Raw genomic sequence first — 8,389 nt, 5'->3', positions numbered from 1 at the left:
ATGAGCACAGCCTGGGATGGTTTCCCCAGGGTGGTCTTGCAGGTGTCAGTGGCTGGACCACCCACAGGAGCATTTAGTAGCATGGCCCCTGACGTGTGGAAACAGCAAGGGCCTGAACTCCAGTTTTTCTATCTAGTGTGATGACTTCAGTCTGGTATTTCACCTTTCTGAGCAACAATGTTCTCAGTGATTGAAATAGTGGAAATAATCCTAAGTACAGCCTTGTTGAGAGGACTGAAGAAGATGATGGGTATTGAAGGTACCTGCCGCATAATAACAGGTCCCATTTATAGAGGCCAATTAGTAAGTGTCAGTAACATCTTAAAATGTTGCCTGGGTATTTAATCTAAGGAATAGTCTCACCCATGTCATTATACAAAAAGAACGCAGAGCCACAGTTACTATAGTGGTAAGTGGTGGAGGTAGGATTTGAACCCAGACTTCATTCCACCATGCTCTGCCACCTCAAAATTATGGTTTCGTGGGAAGCTGCTTGTTTTCATACCTTTTGAAGATCACTACCCAGCGCCCGCCCACACACACTCAGATCTCTTCCTGCCTTTCCTGCTTGCCCACCTGCATCTACTCATCTTAAGTGAGGGATGGAGAAAAAGCCCAGGGGTCAGCAGGTCACCAGATGAAGACCAGTGACCCTTTGCGTTGACACACCCTGGTTGTGTTCCTGGATGACAAATCTCCTTTACCCTCTCCCTTCCCCATTTCACTCTCCAGGCTGAACGCTCACCTGAATTGCAACTGACATGCCAGACATAGGCTAGACTGGAGGGGCACAGCTTTTAATACGGGACAACAGTCTTGGGCTGTCTTGACTATGGTGGAATAATTATGTCTTTCCTCTTCATTTCCTATACTAAGGCACAGAATTTACAATTAGGCATCCTGTAGTCTTAAGTATGGAGAAGGCAATGGCAACCCACTCCAGCACTCTTGCCTGGAAAATCCCATGGACAGAGGAGCCTGGTGGGCTGCAGTCCATCGGGTCGCGAAGTCAGATATGACTGAGCGACTTCTCTTTCACTTTTCACTTTCATGCACTGGAGAAGGAAACAGTAACCCTCTCCGGTGTTCTTGCCTGGAGACTCCCAGGGACGGGGGAGCCTGGTGGGCTGCCGTCTCTGGGGTTGCACAGAGTCGGACACGACTGAAGCGATTTGGCAGCAGCGGCGGCAGCAGTCTTCAATAGCCCCATCTGCAGTCCCCTTGGACCAGATTTTGCCTGCTGATATGCAGAAGCCAGGTTTCTGTTCCCCCTTGGGTACTTCCGTCTTTCTCTTGCCGTTCCCATTCTTCCCCTCAGCTCCTCTGCTCCCTGCTGTGGTATGAAACACTCAAAGGATGGGACACAGACAAGGGCACTGGGGTCAGGGCGGGGGGTGGTGTGGGCAGAGCATTTCTTCCCCTCTGAGATGCCCTCACACAGGGTAATGCCCACAACATTTGCTCTGGGTAAAATTACATTCTGTGGATCAGTCCCTAGCACTTTCAGAGAGTTCAAAAAATTTTGTGACTTATATATCTGTTATTTTTTGCTTTGGAGAATTTCTCAGTTTCTCAAAGAAAGACTAGACTACAACATGAAGACGGCTTATCTCTCCCTGGCCTCAAGTCATTTTCCTTTCCAAGAGTGAGTTTTCAGTGAAGAGACCTTTTCCTGTGAATCATGCTCCCTTCTGCAGTATTTTGTGTGTTCCAGCAGTAGACACAAAGATCTGTATCTGTGTGCATATATCTGTCCAACAGCTTGTGAATAATCCTATCTCATCAAAAGCATGTCCTCTGAAAATCTGTAGGAAGTTCACGTCCATAGATTTTCACCCCTGTCATCCATTCATAATGCCAGCTCACAGTAAAATAGGAAATTTTTACTCTCTGATGGTGTGAAGGCATGGTAGGGGAAGCTGGAGAAGACAGACTGTCACAGAATCATGATTAATCCTATGATAATAACCCAGCCATGCAAATTAACACAGACCTATACTCTGTAACAGATTAGGCCAAGATTGAAGGAAATTGAGGTATTCAGTTCAGTTCAGTTCATTCACTCAGTCGTGTCCGACTCTTTGTGACCCCATGAATCGCAGCACGCCAGGCCTCCCTGTCCATCACCAACTCCCGGAGTTCACTCAGACTCACGTCCATTGAGTCTGTGATGCCATCCAGCCATCTCATCCTCTGTCGTCCCCTTCTCCTCCTGCCCCCAATCCCTCCCAGCATCAGAGTCTTTTCCAATGAGTCAACTCTTCTCATGAGGTGGCCAAAGTACTAGAGTTTCAGCTTTAGCATCATTCTTCCAAAGAAATCCCAGGGTTGATCTCCTTCAGAATGGACTGGTTGGATCTCCTTGCAGTTCAAGGGACTCTCAAGAGTCTTCTCCAACACCACAGTTCAAAAGCATCAATTCTTCGGCGCTCAGCCTTCTTCACAGTCCAACTCTCACATCCATACATGACCACAGGAAAAACCATAGCCTTGACTAGACGGACCTTAGTCGGCAAAGTAATGTCTCTGCTTTTGAATATACTATCTAGGTTGGTCATAACTTTTCTTCCAAGGAGTAAGCGTCTTTTAATCTCATGGCTGCAATCACCATCTGCAGTGATTTTGGAGCCCAAAAAGATAAAGTCTGACACTGTTTCCACTGTTTTCCCATCTATTTCCCATGAAGTGATGGGACTGGATGCCATGATCTTTGTTTCCTGAATGTTGAGCTTTAAGCCAACTTTTTCACTCTCCTCTTTCACTTTCATCAAGAGGCTTTTTACTTCCTCTTCACTTTCTGCCATAAGGGTGGTGTCATCTGCATATCTGAGGTTATTGATATTTCTCCCGGCAATCTTGATTCCAGCTAGTGTTTCTTCCAGTCCAGCGTTTCTCATGATGTACTCTGCATATAAGTTAAATAAGCAGGGTGACAATATACAGCCTTGACATACTCCTTTTCCTATTTGGAACCAGTCTGTTGTTCCATGTCCAGTTCTAATTGTTGCTTCCTGACCTGCAGACAGATTTCTCAAGAGGCAGGTTAGGTGGTCTGGTATTCCCATCTCTTTCAGAATTTTCCACAGTTTATTGTGATCCACACAGTCAAAGGCTTTGGCATAGTCAATAAAGCAGAAATAGATGTTTTTCTGGAACTCTCTTGCTTTTTCCATGATCCAGCGGATGTTGGCAATTTGATCTCTGTAATCTAAAATGGAAAGTATAGGTCATACCTCTTTAGGCCATTCCTGCCTGGAAATGGCAGATATCATGTTTCTGAAGCCGAGAAGGATGTGTGGGTGTATGTCTTCTCAGGATTTACAGTGGGGGCTGTGAAAATGGACTTTGGGTTAGAAAAACCCTTGGAAAATTATTCAATTTCTCAAGGACTCAATTTCCTCATTTTGAAACAGATACACGAGGACAACTGCACATACCTCATAGAGCCAAGTAATAGTTAGAATGTTAATGAAAGAAGACTTGGGACGCCAGTTACTGTAATAAGAAGGACATTTATTTCTATCTCCTATGAAGGCTGGGTGGTTTGTTTAGGGTTGATACAACGGACCCAGACTCCATCTTCTAGCCAGGCTCCTTCTATCCTTTTGCTCTGTCATCCTCAACTGTAGCCTCCACTTCATGATGCAAGACGGCTGCTCAAACTCCAGCAATTGCTTTAGAAAATTATTTATCATTTATTTATTTTATTTTTGGCCGTGCTTGGTCTTCATCGCTGCAAGCAGACTCTCTTAGTTGTGGTGCGTGGGATTTCGGTGGCTTTTCTTGTTGCAGAGCACCGGGCTCTAGGCACCCAGGCTCAGTAGTTATGGTGCATGGGCTTAGTTGCTCCAAGTCATATTGGTCTTCCTGGACCAGGGATTGAACCTGTGTCCCCTGCATTGGCAGGTGAATTCTTAACCACTGGGCCACCAAGGTAGCCCCGGCCATTACATTTTTATTCCAGCCACCAGGAAAGAGAAAAGAGGTAGAGGAGGAAAGAGTAGGAGAAGAAAAGAGGAGGAGAAGGAGGAAAGGAGGCTGCTGCTTCCCTTCACAGCTTTCATTTTCAAAGCATGAACACAACCAGCTGTAACGGAGGCTAGGAAGTATAGTTTTTATTCCAGTCAGTCATGTACTTAGCTAATTATTCAAGATTCTTTACTATCAAAGAAGGGGAAATGGATACTGGCAGAAACAACCAGCAGTCTCTCCCACAGATCCTCATGAGATTTAAATGGAGGGTTGAACACAGTCTTGGATATAGAGTAAGCACTCATTAATCACCATCACCATCACCATCTCATCATGAGGAGGTGGGGAATACTCTGGAACTATGACAAGATGTTTCCCTATTTTAACCTCATCTTTCTGATAAAGTCACCATATCCATCTCCCTTTTAAGACACAATGAGCTTCACCTTTTTTGAAGGTGAGACACCTTTATGTGTCCTTATGACAGAAGAAAATCAGTCCTGAATATTCATTGAAAGGACTGATGCTGAAACTGAAGCTCCAATACTCTGGCCACCTGATGCAAAGAGCTGACTCATTGGAAAAGACCTTGATGCTGGGAAAGATTGAAGGAGGGAGGAGAAGGGGATGGCAGAGGATGAGATGGTTGGATGGCATCACCTACTCAATGGACATGGGTTTGAACAAGCTCCGGGAATTGGTGATGGACAGGGAGGCCTGAGTGCTGCAGTCCATGGGGTAGCAAAGAGTCGGACACGACTGAGCTGAATGGATGAAACAACACTACATAAATGGAAAGCCAAAGAATGACGAACATTGGATTCAAGATAATGGTTATCTTGGCCAGAGAAAACAGAGTTGGGTTGGGGGTGAATAGAGCAACCACCTAGTTAGATGCATGCTTTTTGTCAAAGTCCTAGTTTTCACTTTGGGTAGTGGATTCACAGGGGCCGACTGCATTATTAAAAATAACTAGGGAATTCCCTGGTGATCTAGTGGTTAGGATTTGACACTTTCACCACCATGGCCTGGATTCGATTTCTGGTCAAGGAACTAAGGACCTGTAAGCTACAAAACGAGGCCCAAAAAACCCCCCAAAACCAAAAAGACAAAAAACGAATAACTAATTAAATAAAAGCAGAGATTCAAGGAGCAATGATTCAATGATGAGGATGTGCCATGAATCAAGTATTATAATTAACCCAATTCTTTGTACCTGAGGTCTTTAAATGGTCTTTGTGTATACAGTATTGCATGGCATATGTGTTTGCATGTCAACAAAAGTAGTACTTTCTATTTGCATAGACTTAAATTTTGAAGTGCTTCTACATAGCCATACAAATTGTTTAAGTAGTTCATTATAGATGGTTGAACTCTGGGTTTCTATGTCCTAGGAAAAAATATTTTATTCTTCCAGTAGTTCTAAAGGGAGGCAGGACAGATCTTATCATCACTGTTTGACAGATGAGAAAGACGGGACTGAGTCACCGGACCGCAGGAGATTACACAGCTGGTTAGAGCTGGACTGGGACTTAAGGCATGGCATCTTTTGCCCATCTAAGGTTCTTCTCTTAGCCCATCTCTCTCTCCAGTTACTATCCATCCATTAGACATTTATTCTGTTTCCACTAGATGCCAGGCACATTGCACTTACGTGTTTGCATTCATACATGTGTGTGTTTTCTGGGTGCTGTGTGTGCACTTTATGTAATCTTTATGCATGGAGTCCTTGGGTGCCCCTTAGGCCTAACTGGTCCTTGTAATTCCAGGAGGAAGCCCCAGGTGGGGTTTCAGTTGTCTAGCTATTCCTAGGTCACTGGGCTGCAGCATCTCCCCAGAGTCCCAGCTAGACTGGAAGGCAGCTCTGGTGTCAGGGACAGATCCCCAGGTAGTGGGCACAGGGCAGAAGACCAAGCCATCAGAGCTTCAGCCGTGATAAGATTCACTATTTCACGATCCTTTTCTAGTTTATGGGGAGTTTTCATGAACACTATCTCATTTAATTCTCACTCAACCTTGATATTTGAATGTATTATTTCTCTCTCTCTCTCTTTTTTTTTCAGATACAAAGAGGAGAAACTTGAATTCAGGTCATTTGCCTCTAAATTCTGTTCTCTTTCCACTGCGCCTGTGTCTCTGAAAGAGCAAAAAAGAGCTTATGCTGTTTCTAACCTTATGGAGAAAAGCAGGTAAAAACTCAGTGCTAGGTAGTAGGAAGGCCCCAGTGACTCTGCAGAGGGAGAAAGACCAACTCCCAGCCCTGCACAGCCCCAGCCCAGTTGAGATGAGACTAAAGAGCTGGTGTTTCTGCCTCCGCACCCCTGCATGCTTCTCTCCGTCCGTGGGCATCTTCCTTGTGTGCCCCAGGCAGGTAACAGCAGTACTGCAGAACGGGTGGGGTGTCTTCCAATCTCTGTGGGTGTCTTTGAGGAGTTAGAGGAACGGGGAACTGTCTAACCTGCCTGCCCTCCAGCACAAGAGGAAGCTCCCAGTCTCAGAGACAGAGGAGGATCCCTCCCGGACTTGTCTTCCCCTCCCGGACTTGGGGCAGTGCCGCTCTCTTGATGCTGTCTGCTTGTACCTGTCTTCCTTCCCACAGATCAACACCATCCGCCACTGCAGGTCTGAGCACGGCATCTTGCCCAGAGTCAAGGTGTTCACTAAATTAACTGCTGAGAAAGAGCGAATACTGGTGTTAGGGGAACCGTATTTCTCCTTGGCCCTGGAGTGAGTCCTGGAAGGGACTGTGCTCCTTTCTCCACTACCCGTCACTCCTTCCCTGCTTGGGCTCAGGCCCCAGGGCACCTGTCCTTAGAATGTTTCCTCCTCTGCTTCGTCCTGAGCAGGGTCTCCCTGGACAAGGGGGACTCCAGAATGTTGGGGGAACACGTGAGGAGCCACGTGTGGCCCTAGGTCAAGTCATACTCTCTAATTCAGACTTCTCAGTTATTAAGCTGAGGTTTTGTCTTCACCTGTGTGATTCCTTTATCTTATTTCTGAACTGTTTTACCAGTCAGAGTGGGGAGGAGGTCAGCAGGGATATATTTCATGATCCCCAAACCTCCATCCGAATATGTACAGAGACCCTCTGGCAGCATATATTTAGGACGTCTCCAACCTCTTCCCCTGATATGGGCTACATTCAGGTCCAGCTAGATCTTTGGTGGGCTTCCCTGGTGGCTCAGCTGGTAAAGAACCCGCCTGCAATGCAGGAGACCTGGGTTGGATCCCTGGGTTTGGAAGATCCCCTGGAGAAGGGAAAGGCTATCCACTCCAGGATTCTGGTCTGGAGAATTCCATGGACTGTACAGTCCACCGGGTCCCAAAGAGTTGGACACGACTGAATGACTTTCACTTTTCTTGGTGTCTTCCTCAGAGACACGAGGCTGAACTGGACCAGAACTGGATTCTTCAAAAACACCCATTTCTTATGGCTCTAGGTTCAGGGGCTAACTTTTCCATGTTGGAGACGAGTTACACTTGTCTCTTTTGGTACACTGTCTCAGGGGATTCTCCCCACACCCTGTTCTTGCCACTGGGAGTGGTGCACCGACTAGCCAGTCAAAGGAAAAGGCCGCCTGAATTCAGGCGGTCTGAACGCCGTCCTCTTCGCCTTGAAAAGACACCCCCAGCGGCTGCTGTCTTGAGGTAGACAATTGGAGAAAGTGGATTTTCTATATGATTATGCACACTTTCATGCACCTCCCCTTTCCCTTTGCGCAGCCCTCACTAATAAACAACTAGGATTTTGGATGAGATGGTTGGATGGCATCCCCTACTCAATGGACATGAGTTTGAGTGAACTCCGGGAGTTGGTGATGGACAGGGAGGCCTGGCGTGCTGCGTTTCACGGAGTCGCAAAGAGTCGGACATGACTGCGCGACTGAACTGAACTGAACTGAACTGAGGGTTTCTCGGTGTGGCGGTCCTCAGTAATGTACAACTAAGACTTCTCGGTGCAGCGGGCCTCACGCCGGTCCCCAGCTCCCGCGGCCCCCGGCTCTCGGGACGCCGCGCGCCCTCCCCTTTAAGACCAGCCCCGCCCACACGCCCACACCGCCCCGGCCCCGCCCCCGCCCCCGCCCCCGCCATCCCCACCGCCTCCCGGCCCCGCCCCCTCGGCCCTCCCCTTTAAGGCCCGGCCCCGGACGCAGACGCGGCTGTGACGCGGCCGCCGGCCCCGGGGCTGGGTACTCTGTCGCGCGGCCACTTCCCCCCCGGCCGGGCCCCGCGCGCCGTTCCCCGCGTCCCGCCGAGCGCCCGGCCCCCGGGGGGAGGGCGGCAGACAGGCAGGCAGGCAGCAGGGCCGGCGGGCGCCAGCGGCGCGCAGCGGGGACTCACGGAGCCGCGCGACCCGCCGAGCCTGGAGCCGGGCCGGGGCGGGGAAGCCGGCTCCCCCCCGGAGCAAACTTCGCGG

Source organism: Oryx dammah, unplaced genomic scaffold (assembly GCF_014754425.2).
Source record: "Oryx dammah isolate SB20612 unplaced genomic scaffold, SCBI_Odam_1.1 HiC_scaffold_21, whole genome shotgun sequence".
Lineage (NCBI taxonomy): Eukaryota > Metazoa > Chordata > Mammalia > Artiodactyla > Bovidae > Oryx > Oryx dammah.
The sequence above is the reverse complement of the archived record's forward strand: the minus strand, read 5'-3'. Positions refer to the sequence as shown.